The sequence below is a fragment of the Lactuca saligna genome, chromosome 5 (assembly GCF_052625555.1).
Source record: "Lactuca saligna cultivar CGN05327 chromosome 5, ASM5262555v1, whole genome shotgun sequence".
NCBI classification, from domain to species: Eukaryota; Viridiplantae; Streptophyta; class Magnoliopsida; order Asterales; family Asteraceae; genus Lactuca; species Lactuca saligna.
Window position 1 is genome coordinate 121,132,522 of NC_136421.1, and position 20,369 is coordinate 121,152,890.

Here is a 20,369-nt window from a genome sequence, read left to right on the forward strand (position 1 = left end):
CAAAATCATAGAAAAATTGTTGTGTTGTTGAGTTGTGAAATATGCTTGTCCATTGCTTAGAAAGCATGCATATTTTTATTCTATTAGATGTTCATTTCATGCAAAATGATTAATAGTAGAACACCCTTACAATTGTTTTATTTTTTACCACTTTTTTTTTGTTCCCCCTTATTGTTTGTTGAGGAACGTAGAGCATTTACAGTAAGGTATGTTGTTTCGGATGAGAAATCTAGGGTTTCTTCATGTTAGTCACGGTGGAGTAGCATGCAACATATGCCTGACACAGTTATTACATTGCCCATAGATGAGTTTGGTAAGTTTATATATCCACCATTAGTTTTTAAAGTTATACCAAATTCACAAATATATTATTATCAGGTGTACGTGATTCTTGCAATTATTTATCGAAAATCAATGGATATTTACCAACAAATTTAATTCTTGAGATTTAATCGTCCATAGCATGTTTGAACGTGTTGTGAAACTCACATTGACTTAAAATAGTAATAGGAATCCAAATATACATAAATTACAAAGTCCCAATCAATTTACCACAATGTGCTAATATAAAAACACCAGGGTGTGATTAATCTAATAATTAGGTAATCCAATATTCAACTAAATAAACATGCGAACAAGACTTTCATAAAACAGAATACTTATTGTTAAGCATTATTTGACATATAGAGTTGAACTCAAGGGCATGTTGAACGATAAATACATGCACGATTTTACTTTATGTACATTATGAACATCGGTTTCGTCCCGAAATTTAATTTTAAGTTCAATATAATTAGCCGTATATTATTTATTGTGATTTCATTTAACAAGTAAATCATACTTTTAACATTTATTGAAACCATTAATTTTGTAACCAAACATTTTAATACGTTCGTGCTAATTAAGTCATCTTATGTTGAAAGGATAGACCATGGATATCGTATACTCAACCTCGAATAATTACAATGTCAAATGATGAAAGATATTCTCACTTAAACAAGAAAGAAAAATGTATCAACTGTTTTTTCAAAAAAAAAAAATCACGAGTAATGTTGCCATTTACCAAAACACTTATAATAATCTAACCGTATCAGGTGTTGCCCCTCCTTGAAGTCGAAGGTGCGATCTCGTCTTGTTGGAGGCATATGTGGAACTAAGAGTAGTCTACAAATGATTAAATTTATGTTAAAAAAAGGTACTCAAGTATTGTGGGCTGTGGCCATTTATATATAAGAGTTCTTAAAAAATTACATATAAAAATTCAAGTAACACTTTATTCATCAAGCAATCAAAGTGTCATTTTGCGTAACCTTAGGGTTTTATTTGAAGATATGTACAATAATAGGGGAGCTTGATAAAAATCACCAACGCTAGATCTAGAGATCAGGATTAGGGTTACGCCCACACTATATATATATACGATATGTTAAGTTTCATTTCAATACGATTTCGCAGCCGCTGTCAATCTTGATCACCAATCGTTTCTTACATATATGAAAATCATGCATTGTTTTCATTAAGTTATCGACTCATGATAATCACCAAGAGTTCTATATGTCGATTTTTTTTTCCTTCATCATGCAGATAGATATAAAAATTAGTAAAGATCCGCCATATATACTTTGGTGTTTTTAAGATTATGTTGTTCGAGTGTCACTCACACTATACTTTGATGTGTATCCTGTTGTCAGCCTTGTAGAATCAGATTACTATCAGTTAGGTGTTCATAACATTTCAAGAGTTGGTTTTTTTGGTTTGTCCGAGGCCCCTAGCTTGAGAAGGTAAATTTATATAACGTTTTCTTATGTAAATGTTTGGATTCCAATAAATTTTTCTGCTCAACTTTCCAATTTATGCTATATCTAGTAACGTTAATTTCATTACTCTAAAGCTGACATCTGCTTCAATTCTTATTGAATTCTGTTTGGAGATTATGGAGATCGTGTTGCAGATCTGATCTGTAGTTCTTTACATGCTTTTTCCGTAAATATCAAGAAAGATACTGACACTTGGTGATCGACTATTAGATCTTTTTTAAAGCAAAACAGATCTCAGAGAGTCTTTAGTTTTAGTAATTATAATTTTTCAATCCGTAGGTTTTTCAATTAGGTTTTTTTTTTGGTGTGTTTGTGGCAAACCAAAAAAGCTAACTAATGATCAATATAATAAATAGGATGAACTGGTTGGCTGAGTCGAGTCCTTGGAAGATGAGATAAAAGACGAAAGGAAGGCTCCCCTGTAAGTTGTCCAACCTACAGTTAATATGATTAATTTTTAATACAACAACTCCTTTACCAATAATGATGGTCAAAATATCTTCATGTTAATATGATTAATTTTTTATATGTGCAGTTTGTAATTGTCACCTCTATTGTGGACTCATAATGTTTTATGGGTTAATGTTTCATTTCAGACTGCATTTGCTTGGTGATATCATCTACCAGCCACATGTGTGCATCACAGATGCGAATTTCTTCGGTCAATAAATCAGGACAATTCGTATTACATTAACTGTATAGGCCTCTTATGTTTAGTGTATTAGATAAACCGTGAAAGCATTAAACATGAACTTTTGTTATAACAGAGGCCAACTTGAACTGTATATATACATCGAGTACTTCGATCTATTAAAAAATCCGAAGTACACAACATCTACTGGTCGATCTTATACATTCCTTTGCTGGTAAAAGTAGCGGATGTAGTTTTCTTTAGTTACAGGGTGGTTTAATCTTTGTTTAAATCCTGTTTTATTTTCTGTCAAGTTATTTGTATGAGTATAAATATATATGAAATGTGTATTTGTATGTGTTGGTGTATGAAAGTATGCATATGAATCTGAATACTTCATGATCCATTAAACATATTTCACATTACTCATAATCTATTCTCCTGTGATGCAAGCACACGTTTCATAAAGGAACAACACTTCAAATGTATTAGCGTGTAAATACCTTCCCGTATTTGAAAATGTCAGTCCAACCTTTGTTGATGGCAAAAAATTTCACATCTGCCAGGATTGAGAGAGCATATTTACTAACAAAACTATTCATCATTTCTTGCTATATAATACTTGGATCACCTACTAACTCTTTGCTGCTCTTGAATTTCAAACGGAAGACAACCTGATTGCCATATCTACATTATCCATAACATTTCCAACAGAAGACAACCTTCTTCCCATATCTACAATATCCATAACAGAGCCATCAGAGTACAGGTGGTCCAACTTCAAACAAATACATGATGGGCACAGATTCATTGCTTGTCGCACGGAGGGCTCATATAGATGATTGCAAAGGGATCCTAATTCTAAGGAGGTTCAATCTAGTAGATGACCAAGCCTAACATGCAAATTAAGATGTTTTCCTTGGTTGGAGCAATGTGATTCCAAATAGTGTTGCAAGTATTACTTTTTGACAAAACATCGTCATCTATAGTTGATGTTTGTCAAAGTGGTAGACTGTTGGAAAGTGTCTCCAAGATCATTAACTACTGTTGATATCTATAATAATAGGAAGGTTCTCTTGAGTTGCCTTCAATGCTCAAATCAAGTAGAATCAACAAAAGGGGAATTGATTTATTACGTATTATGGTTTAATAACTAATTATAAAGTAATTTCAAAATATTATGAGAATTAATTAATAGTCTAATTAATTTAAGGGTTGAATAGCAATTTATCAATAGCTTATTAATCGGGAATACTATAGAACCTATCGTGGATAGTATTCGTATTAGAATTAAAAGGAATTTCATTTTGGGGATATCTCATCACATAAGGGTGGAATGATAAAACTGATCGGTTTTACGCAAAACAAAATAAATAAATAAATAAACAAAATAAGTGTGCATGCAACCCTAGAATAAGATCTATGTTTTCTCTAATTAAATATACAACTTTCAACATCATATAAGAAACACTAGCATACCTAACATATTTTCGAAAATATGATTAGGGCTAAGAGAAACATACCTTGATTGTTGTTGACAAATAACAAAGAACTTTGTGTTGTTGAAGCTTTGATAGAAAGCACCACAAATATCGTGCCTCTAGTGGTTCACACTCAACACTAGCAACAAGATGAATATGGAGAGAGGAGAGGGGCATATAAGAATTTTAGTTATAGGTCTAAAGATATGAGTGGCCAAAATCCTTCGGGATGAGGGCTCTCTTATTGTCCAACAAGGATGCTGTAGATAACCCAAATTTTAAGATAATAATAATATTTCAAATGGTTAATTATCTAACGACTTATTTATATTTATAGAAACCAAGGTTGTCAAGATCGGGATCCTACCTAGGATCGATTTTGGTTTTGCAAGATCGGGATCGTAAGATCGGGATCGAGATCCTAAGATCCCACAAAATAGAATATAATTTTAATTTATAATATTTAATCATGAAAACTATTTCAAACATTTAGTTTTTCATTTAAAAGTTATAAAAATTTCAAAATATTAGTCATAAATCACAATAAAAAATGATAAATGGTAGATTGGTAAAGGATAAAAGGCATAAAGTGGTAAAAAAAATTCATTTGCAAAAAAAAAAATCATTTGAAAAAAAAAAAAAAAAAAAAATCAAAGAAAGGTAGGATCGGATCGGATCTCGATCCTACGATCCTACCTACGATCTTACGATCTTACCTGCGATCCTACCCCAAATACGATCCTTTTACGATCCGGATCGTTTTTCATACCTAGGATCGTAGGATCGTACGATCCTACGATCAGGATCGCGATTTTGACAACTATGATAGAAACCCTAGAATATCCTTATTGAAACCGTCAAACCTTCTCCAAGAAGGTTCTAGAGCCTCTTGTTCAACTATTGAACAATTGGACATTAGACCCTAGACATTTAATTAATTCTTTTAATTTTTATTTATTTCTGATTAAATATTAATTATATATAACTATTTGTAATTAATATATTGTTCTCCAAACATATTAATAAATTATTTATTTCAATTTATTAATTATATAATAAATCAACCTCTCTCTCTCTCTCTCTCTGCAAAAGTCATGTCGTCCAGTTGCTTGTTATGAGGCAACCCAAAATAACTATGCTACAATCAGTTCAAGTATATACAAATTATAGTTATGGGATTCGACACTTAATCCAACAAAAACAGTGGAAGATATCCAAATCCAATAATACTTGCTTATTCTTGGCTTGAAGCTTCGCGTCTTCTTTCTTCCTTCTTGTGGAGGAATTCATTAAGAGTTTAACTCCTCCTAGTTATATTTTGACTATATGCACTTTTGAGTTTACTGGTTATGAACCAAGAGAGGGATTCCGGTTTGAGTCATTTCCATGTAAACAAGGTCACGAGCACGAGAGCTCAAGCACGAAGCCATACATCCATAGGTTGCATGTACACTTAGGTATATCATAATTTATTTTTTTCACTACCTAGTTTAAGTGTTTTGGATACATAGAAAACCTAACATCTAAAAGTTTTAGGCCCTAAGTGCGGATGCTACGTTATCCATCCGGAGTCAAGAAGGACATACATGATGGTGCAAGTGGTTGATGGTGGGATACTGAAGAAGTGAAAGACTATTGTAGGGACATTAAAACGGCTTAACCAAGGCCCTTATATGGTTAGAATTAGGTGGTTGGATGCAAGTTATAGTTCACAAAATCATAGAAAAAATGGTTGTGTTGTTAAGTTGTGAAATATGCTTGTCCATTACTTAGAAAACATGCATATTTTTATTGTATTAGATGTTCATTTCATGCAAAATGATTAATAGTAGAACACCATTACAATTGTTTCATTTTTTACCACTTTTTTGTTGCCCCTTTTTGTTTGTTGAGGAACGTAGAGCATTTATAGTGAGGTGTGTTGTATCGGATGAGAAGTCTAGGGTTTCTTCGTGTTAGTCATGGTGGAGTAGCATGCAACTTATGCCTGACACAGTTGTTACATTACCCATAGTTGAGTTTGGTAAGTTAATATATCCACCATTAGTTTTTAAACTTATACCAAATTCACAAATATATTATTATGAGGTGTACGTGATTCTTGTAATTATTGATCGAAAATAAATGGATAATTACCAACAAAACTATATAACTAAAAAGAATATACCTCGTTTATAGCAAGAAGATGAACAATTCGAGGCCAAATGTTTCCATTGACCAACGTTGATGGTGTAACTTGCTAATTTCCTTTGTAATACATGTGAACATTTAGACACATAATATATAAATAAATAATAACACGTTATCTATAAATGACATAATACGACATTTAATATTCCATAAAAGAAAATACATTTAATTCATAAAACTTATAGCAACAGACCTTTAAATTTTGCTTCCTCTGATGTTTCCAATTGTTCCACTCGTCCAACTTTATACCTTCAAAATTTACATAAAACTGTAAAGTTTGGGAATAATTATTTAATGATAATCCCTGAACTTGTAAAAAATCAACAAATGACAAGACTTTTAACATTTTAAATTGTATATTATTCTTGTAACCAACAATACTAGTACATTCAAAATCATTAGGTAACATTTGTATTCTTTTACCTATGACCTTGCGAGATCATGCAAAACTATTTAGTTTCACTACAAGGTGCGACACTTACGTGCGATACTTATGTGGTGAAAAATCCACAATATTATTTTATACTATAAAATAGTTATTGCAATGTATCTTTAGAAAAATGTTATTATATTGCATGTTTAGCTGAGAAATTTGGATTTTCTGTTACTATTAATTTATATTTTTCAGTTATGTGAATACATCAAATAACTATTTCTCATTTCATTTACAAGACTAAAGCCCAAACGATTTATATTTATTTATTAGGGGTTATTAAGTTACCACTTATCCTAGACAATTATAACTTATCTGACTAAATTAACAAAAAAAAATTCAAATAATTTAGTAACGATTTATGGTATTAGCATTAATAGTTATGTTTACTATCATGTAGTATAACCATAAGCTAAATATGTTTCAACACTTGAAATATAAGTTGTACTTTAAAAATAAATATATTTTCAGTTTCTCTATAGATTTGATAATCTTAATGTAAGAGTGATGGCTGAAAGTCATGAAACCAAAGTCCCATACAAAAGAGTACTTTGCAAAGATGATGCGTTTTGAATTGTGGGCAAAGAGACAACTCTACAGGCACCAAATAACCAAGGAGGGGCTCACAACATATATTTGATCAGGGGTATTTATGTAAACCTTTTTTTTGTATTCAAAAGATTTATCTTAAAATATGTAAAAGTAGAAAATGTGTGATTTAATCATGCATTTTGGTCGAATATTGTTAATAACTAGTTAAGCTATGTCTTAAACTATATATGCTTATATTGGTAACCTAGACAAATCTATAATACAATTGATCATGTTGCATCTGTACTAACTATGATCAAGAAAACATACATACACCCAAGAGGCGAGAAAGAAGTTTAGTGACATACCTAGCCTCTTCATTCCTTTAATGACAGTAGAATGAAGTTTAATAACTTGATTAATGTGTACATGAATCAAAACTTACTCATCAGCATTATTCTCCCAATTCAAACCCTTATCTTCTCTATAACCTTGTTCCACAAACAATAAAACTATTAACCAAAAACATCATAAGACTTGCACCTATGTTTCTTGAATTGGATACATTTATTTCATATAAACAACAATGTCTGATATATATGTCACATACATTTAACTTTGTAGAAAAAGTATCTCAAGAAAGAAAATGTTAATGTTCAACTCTCAACAAAATTCTTATTGATGTAGGATAAAAAAGTGGTAGTTATAACCAATTCGGAAAGGGAAAAGCATAAGACAACATTGAGATGTTTCAAAAACAAAATAAATGATTATAATAAATATAAAAACAATGAATTAAACAACTAGGAGACAGGGGCACATACTGGAGGAAAGATTATAGGAATACCTTCATGTATTGTAGTTGGGTGAGAGTTTCCATGAAGTATAGTTAAAAGAGAGAATTTTGCAACATGACGATCAATTGTGAATACAACTCCTTTTGTTGATTTATCATAATCCAAAAAGGTTTCCACCTATCAACAATCAAAAAAACAAAATTTTAGTTATTGTCAGTTACTATTAAGTTATCTTGATTTAAGTAAATGAGACATTAGTTTAATGCATACATCACAACTATGATTCAACATATATGCCCAAGGAATTAAGGCTTCCCTTCCATCCAGTGAGGGTAATCGAACCTATAATAGTAACAAACAAGATCTAGAGCATTCACTTAATAATAATAATATAAAGATTAGTAATTACAAGTTGTTATGTTAACTCACCAATCTTGAAAAAAGAATACCAAATGACCATCTAAATATTTCCATGTTGAACACCTCTTCTGGAAATAAATTAGGATGCTTGGAAAAAATTCTATCTCTCATGCCATTATATCTCAAAAAAAGATTAAAACATGCATTACAATTTATAATATTTTTCATGGGTACAGATGTTTCAACAAACATATAGAAATTTTTTGCATACGTTCCAGTTACATTGTTGATTCTTTCAGTTGCATGTTTTCTAATCTGTGATGCTTCCAAGTACCTATCTACTTCAGCTCATGTCCTGAAATAATACAAATATGTTGTAGGGGAAAATATTGAGCATGGATCCTTAAATTATTGAAGGAGCTGGTGGAATAAGATCAAGAAAAGGTTACCAGTATAAAATGGAATAAGGTTGTCTAGATAAGGCTGATATATAGTTGCTCCATCTTAATGATTTCATAAGACTTATTTAACTAATTAGATTAGTCACAATCAATGGCCAATATGGTACATCATATCTCTTCAAAACTTCCCCTACTTCTGGAAAACTCCACTTCTGATTTCCAAAATTCACATGAACAAGTGTAAAAAGTTATGATCAAATCAGTTTTTAGGGTTTCTAGTTCTATGTATTATCAATAAATCTTCATTACAATGCCCTAACTTGACATGCTTTGAAGCTTTAATATGTAACCTAATTAACTCTCCAAATGTGATGGTCAGTTGAATGAATCTTTGAATCAAATCACTTTTTGAGCAACATAGATGCATCGTTAAGGTCTATGTATGTAATAATGAAATATGAGATATCATACCGAATTGGTGGAGATGACGAGTGAGGGAGGTACAAATAGAATTTTCTCCCCCCTTCCTGGTGTTATGATTCACAACAAGAACCCTCTCTCCATTTTTTAAGGCGGCAAACCGGAATCTATCAACCATTTCTGCAACGAAGCCGCATTCTCCAGTGAATGTATTTTGCAACACCAAGGTATCGGCTGAGGAGCTACGTTAGCCTTAGTTGTATCACTGCAGCTGGTGGAGATCGTGCAACGGATGATCATTGGTGAGGTTTTTCGTTCAGTGATCGTCATAGAGAAAGGCTTTCTGGGCGATAAACATAGGGATAATGAAGGTTCATCCAAGCCCTAGAAATCGCACCCATGGGTGGTGGTTCTTCGGTTAACAGACTAATACGATGAAGGTGCAAGCGAACTAGAATGATGAAAAATTGCTTGAAGCATCGAGTATGACACAGTTACATACAGAAGGTTCATTAAATCCATAGAAATCAAAATTAAATGAGAACCTTAATTGTCGAGAACCCTAATTGTCTATGTGTTTTGAACCCTTATCGTCTATGTATTTTGAACTTTGTCTAGAAGTTCGAAACATGAATATAAAACGACACTACAAATAAGAAGCGTGGAGGATTTTTACGACATAATACATCTTTTTCTAGTGGTCTACATACGATTCCAATATTCGATAAATGGAATTGAAGATCGGGGATGCGATAGAGCTCAACGACTTTACGGACGACTTGCTTTTCACGTTTATATTTTTCAGATAGAAGGAAATGAGGTTTTTCCTCTTTTTAAAAGACATAAAAAAGAGAAACAAACTTATAGTGGCATAAATAGCATCGATAGAATCTTAATAAAACTTTAGTGGCATATAATGACTTGTACGACACATAATTTATAAGCTTTAATGTCATATCAAATTATTATGCCACTATTGAATATGAATATTAGTGGTATAAAATAGTAAGTGCCATTAAATCTATCAATATTTATAGTGGCATATAAAATATGCCACTAAAAACTTAATATAGTGGCACAAAAATTTATGCCATAGAAGATGTATGCCACTAAATGTCAAATTGTTTGTAGTGAGAGAAGGTCTCAAACGAAGGGCCAAGGGCACAAAGAAACCAGTGGATCTTGTCCATATTATCAACAGGTTGGCCTATTGCAGCCAACTGATCACATACAATTTTAAACCTAGAAAATGTTAGATCTAAAAGTTTTAGGCCCTAAGTGCGGATGCTACATTATCCATCCGGAATCAAGAAAGACATACATGATGTTGCAAGTGTTTGATGGTGGGATACCGAGAAGCAAAAGACTATCGTGGGGCCATTGAAACAGCTTAACCAAGGCCCTTATATGGTTAGAATTAGGTGGTTGGATGCAAGTTATAGTTCTCAAAATCATAGAAAAATTGTTTTGTTGTTGAGTTGTGAAATATGCTTGTCCATTGCTTAGAAACCATGGTGCTCATCCCATGCTACATTACCTCTTTAAGGCGTACTCAACATCCACGCATCACCACTACTCTGACTCTCATCACAAGGACTCTCAAGCCCATGCACTACCTTCACTGCTCAGGATCGCTAGCCGGGGCCAGACCTCCCAATCTAATCCCACTGCGACATACGCAACCCATAACCTCGAACTGATCCAACAATACTCACAGAGTCTTCAGCATGACTGGACCGCCTCCCCAGGCCTTCAGCCAATCTGGACCACTCTCAGAACCTTCAGCCAATCTGACTGGACCGTCCTCCGAGCCTTCGGCCTGACTGGTACGCCTACCGGCCTTCAGTCTATCCGGACCGCTCAACAATCATTCATCATTCCGAACTATCTCTTCAGGAAATCCTCCCGTGCATACCGTTCTAGCCCTCTAGGGGTTCCGAACTCTATCTCCATCATACATACTCAGTCCCGGCCTGCTCCCATGCCTTCCTCAATCAACTGCTCAAGGTCTGTATTCCGCCCCGCACGCCTGTTACTCACCCATACGAGCCTGCTCTCGTCTGATAGAAATACCGCTGAATTCCCCAAGTGGCTAAACAACCTCTCAGGCCCGACGATCCTCCGGAGAATTTCCAATTCTCCCCCACTTAAGACACTGCCAGATAGTCACCGGTCGCCATCACCGATCTCCCCAAGCAACCTTGCAGGAATCAACACATGCACTCCAAATGTTTTTTCACCAGCACCAACAACTTTCATACAAATCATGTTCCCACGCTGCTCAACCCGCTCGAAAGAGACCCAATCTTCAACTATCTATTCCTCAGACTGCAGAATCTAACTGGCCTTCAAACCAACGCCGCATCCGCCACCAATCCTCACAAAGATAATCAACGATGGCGCGAAGTACAATTCCATAACCATAACATTCCCTCAGGGAACACAAGATACTAAAACGAAACCTCGATCACAACTCGCCACCCTCAAGGAACAACGAATACCACACGAAAACCCAAAACGCAATTCCATAGCCAACCAACGAAACTAGCAGATAACAATACTCTACAACAATCATAAATAATCAAACAGCAGAAAGAACATACCCGCAGCAGCAAGCTGAAAAACACAACCCTAAACCCTTGGGGGCTCCGCTCCACCCTGACCTCCACCTGTGATCCTCAACGTAGCCGGTGCTGGAGCCTGCACCGGTCCTGCAGCAAGCTGTGGACAGTTGACCTTCAAATGTCCAACCTGATGACAATGATAGCATATCCTCAAATCCCGAACCGGCACTGACTGCCGACAATCCCTCGCATAGTGTCCCTCCTTTCTGCACTTGCGGCATGCTCCACCGGACCGACAAACCCCGGCATGACCCCTTCCACACTTTCCACAGACGTGGCCACCCTGATCTCCCATCCTAGAATCAACAGTCTTAGACTGTTTCGTCGCCGGCTGCGACTGAACCGGAGCTTGCCTCAGCTCACGCATCTGCAACTCAATCTCTAACTCACGCCGCCTGGCGGCCTCCTGCAACTCCAGCAAAGTCTCGCACCTCTGCGCAGACACAAACTGTCTGATATCCCTCTTTAGCATACCCAGATACCGGGACATCTGGGCCTGCTCCGAAGCGAACTCAGGGCAAAACATCGCCCGCTCAGTAAACATCCTGGTGATTTCCGTCACCGATTCCGAATCCTGTTTCAGCTCCAAGAACTCCTGAGCCAACCTCTCCCTCTTGACCTGCGGAACATAACGAGTGCTGAACATCTCTTTGAACCGATCCCATGAAATCACAGCCCTCTGCGCATCCGAGTACGATCCCGTGGTCAATCTCCACCAATCCTTTGCTCCGAGCCTTAACAGGTTCAGAGCACACCTCACCCTCTGATCAGCAGGGCATGAACACGTGAAGAAACATCCCTCCACATCTGATAACCATATCATAGCAACGATCGGATCCTGAACTCCGTCAAAAGTGGGAGGCTTCGTATTGTCGAAGTCTCGATACTGAAAACCTCTACTGGCTCCTCCCCCTGCCGCCGCTACTGCTGCGGTAGCCGCCGCGGCAGCCGTCTCCGTGAGAGCCGCATAGCGCTCATCAAAATACTCCACCATGGCGGTCTTGATCGACCCAAACAACTCTGGCAGCTCAGCCCGAAACAATGCGGCAACCTCATCATGCAGGATCTCACGAATCCTCGCATCCAACTCGTGCGTACTCATCTGGCTGACAACCTCTGGCTGTGCAGACCCACCTGTAACTCCCTCTCCTGCTCCTGATCCTGACCCGGATCCACTCCCAGCGTGCCCTGAAATCTCCATACTGAAAATAAAACACCAAATCTCAGACATATTCCACTATCCCGGGAACCAGCTCTCATCCCAACCCTAGAGGTCATGGTTTCCCTAATACGCGTATGAGTTCGTGCTTTCAGTAGTACGGGCACATACTACCTTCCACACCAACCCATATTTGTATGAAGTACTCCCACAACACCCTAGCGACACACATAACAACGCTCTATCCTCACAACTAGAGGAACACTAAAAATCTCTCACAAGGAACCCTAGGCTAGCAAGCATCATAAATCAGGCAACTCATCAATAAATCCTGAAGATCCCTAGCCTAACTCTAGCATGTTGTTCTATCAAGCTAAATAAAACAATTGCCACGTATGGTATTTTGGGGTTACTTACTGGCTCCGGCTGATCGTACCTCCGCGTCCTCCTTTACTTATTTTGAAAACCATTTTAATTTCTCTTTTGAAAACTCTCCTCGATTTGAGACTGGAGTCACACAAGTGTTCCTCCAATTCACTCAAACCAAGGCTCTGATACCAACTTGTAACGTCCGAAAAACATAACCAATTTAAAATTTTCAAAACAACCCGATTTTCATTAAGATGTTTACAATACAAGTCATTTAAGTATTCCAGAATCACGTTGTTACGAAATCATGAGGAGCGGTACGATCGTGCCATCGCCTTGCAACAGGCTCCTGAAGAACCTGAAAAACATTAAACCACAACTGTAAGCCCGAAAGCTTAGTGAGATACCCCCAAAATACCAACCACGTATATGCCCTTCCAAGCCGCGACCTTCCGGTCCAAAACACATAAAACATACATAACATAACATAACATAGAACAGCCATGCACATCGGGTCTACTGTGTGACTGGTCCGCCGTATCGGGCCTTCAGTCCATCGGATCCATCTCTCGGGTCTAGTCATGTCTTTCGAGTCTACAGTGGGGTTGGTCCGCCCGCATCGGGCCTTCAACCCACGTGGTCCACTCTCTGAGTCTACAGTGTGACTGGTCCGCCCGCATCGGGCGTACAGTCGGCCTGGTCCACTCTTCGAGCCTTGGCACGTCTGGTCCGCCCACGTGGGGCCTACAGCCTATCCGGACCGCTCACTGGGCCTTCGGAACAACCGGTCCGCCCTGGGTATCTTGGCCTACAGCACAAAGCAGGACCCGCCTCAACCCATCTATAGTCCAAACAACCATGTGCACAAAACATACATTCATATAACAGTCATAATCAACAAACCGAGTAAGCAGATCACATAGCATATCATTACCCTAACCGGGCTACCGACCTAACCGGTCACTAGCATAGCATCACTCTGTATATCGAAAAACTGACCTTAACAAGGTCCCCTAGCATGTACCATCCTAACTACCAGGATGCAGACACAACCAACAATAACATGATAGACATAAATGAATCTCAATACAATAAAGGGCCGGCCTTGGTGCCTTAGACCCTGTTGATATAGTGAGGATAACTCACCTCGAAACTGACGGCTGAAAAGATAAGATCCCGCTGCTCCGAACTCTGACACAACTCCTCCACTGAACATCAAACAATAACCCAATCAATACCCTTAATTACCAAAATACCCCTGGAAGACAACTGGTCCACCCTGGACAAGTCAAAGTCAACCCCTGACTGACCCTACTCGCCGAGTCAACCCGATGACTCACCGAGTCCTTATGCTCAGAACTTCCCTCAATTAGCGACCCAACTCGCCGAGTCACCCCAAGACTCGTCGAGTGCAACAACTCTGAGTCTGCTCGCACCCAACTCACCGAGTCATCCCTCAACTCACCGATTCATCGACTCAACCAGAAATATTGGGACTTACTCGACAAGACTCGCCACGTCCAAATGGACTCGTCGAGTCCAAGGCCATCTTCAACCTACTCGCCGAGTTGTTCTTCCAACTCGTCGAGTTCCAGGCCATCTTCAAGCAACTCGTCGAGTCCACCCATATGACTCGCCGAGTTCCACCGGTCTGAATCCATACAGAAGCATCTCAGGCCATGCAATTGATCCAAAACATAGATCCAACCTCCTACAATCCATCCATCACGTAAAGTGGCAAACTTTACGTGAATCTAACGAGATCTAAGCCATTTTCACCTTAGAACTAAGGTTTGGGACATGGTAGCTTCATTAACAACACAAAGATAGGGGCTTTAATGCTCTTAAGGTCTTCTCCACTCCAGATCTAAGGTAGCAACCTCAGATCCAACCTCCAACATCAAAATGTCACACAACCAAGCACCCCACACAACCCAAAATGATGGAACTAGGAATGCACAGCCTAAGGACGAAGATATTACCTCCAAAAGATGCCTCAATAGCAGCCAAACTCGGATCCAAGCAAAGCCCTTTGATCCAAACCACTTCTCCTTCAAGATCTCTTCAAACAACACCTCTCCAAGCTCTAATTGGCTCCACCAATGATCCCTCCACGAGTTTAGGGTTTCTGGAACTCAAGGGGGGAATAAGGGAGGCTGTGGAGGGGTATTATGCTCTTTATATAGGGCTCAACCCCGAAAATTAGGGTTTTCTCCATACAGCACCTACTCGCCGAGTCCATCCTAAGGACTCGCCGAGTAGGCCACTTGACACGCGACCATTGCCGCGACCTGACTCGCCGAGTCTACCCATGGACTCGCCGAGTCACCCTCCGAAACTTACACTTTTAGCCCTTCAACTCTACTCCTGCGATTTCGAGATGTTACAGTTATTGCAATGTATCTTTAGAAAAATGTTATTATATTGCATGTTTAGCTGAGAAATTTGGATTTTCTGTTACTATTAATTTATATTTTTCAGTTATGTGAATACATCAAATAACTATTTCTCATTTCATTTACAAGACTAAAGCCCAAATGATTTATATTTATTTATTAGGGGTTATTAAGTTACCACTTATCCTAGACAATTATAACTTATCTGACTAAATTAACAAAAAAAATTCAAATAATTTAGTAACGATTTATGTTATTAGCATTAATAGTTATGTTTACTATCATGTAGTATAACCATAAGCCAAATATGTTTCAACACTTGAAATATAAGTTGTACTTTAAAAATAAATATATTTTCAGTTTCTCTATAGATTTGATAATCTTAATGTAAGAGTGATGGCTGAACGTCATAAAACCAAAGTCCCACACAAAAGAGTACTTTGCAAAGATGATGCGTTTTGAATTGTGGGCAAAGAGACAACTCTACAGGCACCAAATAACCAAGGAGGGGCTCACAACATATATTTGATCAGGGGTATTTATGTAAACTTTTTTTTTTGTATTCAAAAGATTTATCTTAAAATATGTAAAAGTAGAAAATGTGTGATTTAATCATGCATTTTGGTCGAATATTGTTAATAACTAGTTAAGCTATGCATTTTGGTTACAAGAATAATATACAATTTAAAATGTTAAAACACTACTAGAAAAACAGCCTTTTACGACGCTCATTGCGCGTCGTAAAAGGCTCAGACGACGCGCAAATGCGCGTCAAGGAAGGCCCTGTCATAAAGAGAGACGACGCGCTTTTGCGCGTCGTCTATAGACAACGCGCATTTACGACGCGCAATGCGTATCAAGGAAGACCCTGTCATAAAGGAAGACGACACGCATTCGCGTGTCATAACCTTACGACGCGCGTGTTAATGACATGCAATGCGTATCAAGAAAGCCCCTGTCAAGAAAGGCCATGTCATAAATGAAGATGACACAGATTTTTGCGTATCATAATCTTAAATGTTTAAAAAAAATATTATTTATAGATTTACTAATTTTAAAATTAATAATACATTAAAAATCTCATAATACAAAATAAAATACCATAAATAACAAAGATAATTCATTTCACTAATATGTCAAATACAAATAATTATTCCAATAGTGAGTAAATGTTATAATAAAATGAACTCATTTATATACAATTGCATTATCTAGCTTACTATGTGCCAACAACTCTCTATGTGTTTACTTTTGCTTGAGTCTCGTTTCCTCCAAAGCTTCTAAATCACAAACCTTTTTAAACATATTAGAGACAGGATCCAATCCATGGGGTATTTTTGGAAAATAGTCTGAACATTCTTGACAAATCATCAACCTGCAAGTGAAGGGTAGAAAGGGAAGAAACAAATGTTCACAACCAGTAAGAAATCTAAACACTAGAAGTTTCATAGTGATTGTTGATTCCTATAAACTCAAATGTGAGATGAGAGGCTTGTTCACAACCAGTAAGAAATACTAAGTAGAAAGAAACAAATCAGCACCGTTTTCTGCTTCTGCTGCAAGCAGTAATATGGAGCGTGACCCACGACAGATGAGGCAGTCATCTCCTTGAAAGCTAAATACATATGTTCTCGCAAAACTAACATAAAAAAACAAACAATAATGAGAATAACTTGTGGCATTCATCACCTTTAGTATCCAGCCACAAATCAGGACCAATTCATCCATCAAACACACAATCAGCACTCAGCAAGCCCACTCCACTACCCTCTCCAACAGCAAGTCAAAGTAAGCATCATCCAAGTGTTAGTGCCAAAAAAATCAAAACAATCATTAATTTTAACGTGTTGGGAGGAGAGCAATTGGGTAAAAGGATTGAGAAATTCGTACCCATGCTTATCTTAGCAAACTTGGTTTGGAACACCTGCACAATAAAATATAAATTATCAAAAGACTAAATGACTATCTTACCCTTACATTGAAAAGTCAAAGTGTCAATTTAATATGAAACATGGGTATGATTGTATAAAAAACGGACCTTGAAGCCAGTGTTACCTAGATTGAAGTAGAATCTCTCCTGGTATCCTGAAAAAAAAAAACAAGGGACTATTTATTTTAATTAAACTTACATAAAATATAAGAGATTCTTTATGCTGATTATATGTGTAGATAATTAGAAACTTAACTAAAAGCATTTTAAGTCCGGGGAGGGATAATATTGGGTCCATATGTAGGAAAAGTATCTAAAGTACATCACCTGAAATCGATCGACAACCACAACGACTCGAGCCTAGTCGTGATTATAGCTCAACTGCCACCTTCACACTCCCGTCAGAAGTTTGTTAATCAAATATGATCACTCTTGGACACGGGCATTAAACTTAATAAAGAATAAAATTTTGCTTTCCATTTGCTTTTCTTATTACGACATTATAATATAAAAATCTTCTACATATCCTTTCTATTTGGATAAAATATGTTATAAATGGTATATATTTTTCAAAGAAAGCACATTGCTATCTGTTGCATTCATTTTTTTTATCTCAAGAAATGTCTAGATTTTCATTAATTGGTAAACAAATTGAAGTTTTGTTCAGTTTTTACCTGATTGTACTTGGCTAAGCGCTCTCCACGAGAAGGAGAGCCTGCTTTGATTTGACAAGAGGCAAGACCAACCACTAGGTCAGCAATGAAAGAATCATCTATATCCCCACTTCTCTATGATATCACGACCATAACTTGGAACCATCATAACCGGTCAGCAGATTCATACACATTTGAGAGGTTAAAACATCTTAGAAAACTTCCTCAGGGCATTATGGTCACATAAATGCTATACATCATCTTCCTCAAGCAGTTTCACTGTTGTGTAAATACCTGTACCAGCTAGTGCGCCAAGGATGGGAGCTGTAAGGTAGATCCATATGCCTTTGTAGTTATTTGCAGCTCTTGCTGGTCCCAAGGTTCTTGCTGAGTTCATTGATGCTCCTGTCAGTGGCCTATATCATTTCAACAAAGGGAAAAATGTGAACAAAGAGGTTACCCCTTTTTTTTTTAAAAAAAAAAAAAAACTTCTATCAACATACCCAGTTATCAGAATATTAAGAAGGTTCAATTTATACGTACCCATCTATAAGAATATTAAGCATGACAGTTGCCCCCACAACTATTCCCGCTAGCTCGCCAACCTATGGTGAAATAAAAATCAGGTTACAGTTATTTGAATAATTGCAAAATTTGTCTATGTTCATGTATATGTAAAATTTCCATAGCCAATTTTATATTAATACTATAAAATAATAAATATAAATAAATAAATATATATATATATATATATATATATATATATATATATATATATATATATATATATTACCCGTGAAGACTAGGGGTAGATGGGCGATATACACTTGTTAAGCCTAATTGTCTAGCAGCTGAAGCAGTGGTTTCGCTAATGCATGCAACAGAACCCTCCCATGTCTGTGGTTCAGGTAGAAAATCCACCAAAGCACTGTTGCATGATAAAGATTAACAGATTAGAGGTCATTTTTTTGGATTTATTTTTTAGGTTTTATGTTTTTTTGGTTGCATAAAGCAATAAAAAAAGCAATGAAAGAAATGGTGTCTTCTTGAAGTCAAAGTCCATGAAAGCATGAGGAAGATATTTGTTGAATTTCGCAATATATTATAACAAAAAAGTTCGAGAACTTTATATCTAAGAATACAAATTATTGGAGTGTAATGGAGACTGAGAAAACCTGTAAATAAATAATCAGATAAGCTTCGGTTCGGTTAAGCTTTTTAAATTAGGTCATAAAACAAAGCATTGAAGTAACCCCAAAAAAAACATGTGAAACTCCTTCAAAATTTACAAAGAAAAAAATATTTATATTTATATTTAAAAACATGTGAAACTCCAAAAAAAAAAAAAAAAAAAAAAAAAAACAGGTGGCATAATTAATAGAAAATGATCTTACTTTAATTGGATGCACGACTATTGAAGACAAACTTCAAGAAGGGTAAGAAAGAAGCTGCAGCAACACCTCAACCCGTGCTGCAACAACATTTCCATTAACCCAAGGACAGAAGAAATTATGATGCTTAATTGGATCAAACTCCACTACTTCTTCAAAGTTGCTTTCCCCATTTGGAGGCCCTAAATACCAAAATATATAAATAAAATAAAAAAGATTAAATGTTCAATCATTTTTAATAGAAAAAAGGACTCTAACCTAGCCCATTTGCAGGAGGCTCACATGGTTATACATTCATGCTCTTTATGTTACATTTTAATAATCTCAGGTTCGTGAAATGGCAATGGTTTCTGCTGTTCAGGAAGCCCAGAAAGATAATCTCATAAACTTTAGTGACTACATGATGACAATTTTAGAGGTTAGTTTCTACACAAAGTCAAAGTTACACTTCAATTCTGTATTCTGATATCTACTATATTACCCTTTTACCGCCTATTTAATACTAAATTACCTATTTTTTTTTTCTATCTGTCAGGATGACTGGCAAAAGGAAAAAAGGGACTTTCTTCACAGCTTGAGCCGCATCTCCAGTTTAGCAAGGACCAATGTAACTGATTCGAGCATTGGGGCTAACCGATCAGGGCCAATATTATCTCTATTTTCTAGTCCTCACATTTCATCTGGTCCTTCTAACATGGAGCTTTTGGCAATAGTTGATAAAAAGGCTGCAACATATGTCCAGGTTGTGAGAAAACTCAATGATGCAAGAAAACGTAGTTTAGAATA

General features: G+C 36.6%; 1 long non-coding RNA gene across 1 annotated transcript; it reads left to right on the forward strand.

Moving 5' to 3' along the window:
• Positions 1-1,456: 1,456 nt before the first annotated feature.
• On the forward strand, positions 1,457-2,804 carry LOC144997769 (uncharacterized). Its single transcript, XR_013659934.1, has 3 exons — positions 1,457-1,781; positions 2,174-2,238; positions 2,414-2,804. It is a non-coding gene; the product is annotated as an uncharacterized LOC144997769 (long non-coding RNA).
• Positions 2,805-20,369: the final 17,565 nt, after the last annotated feature.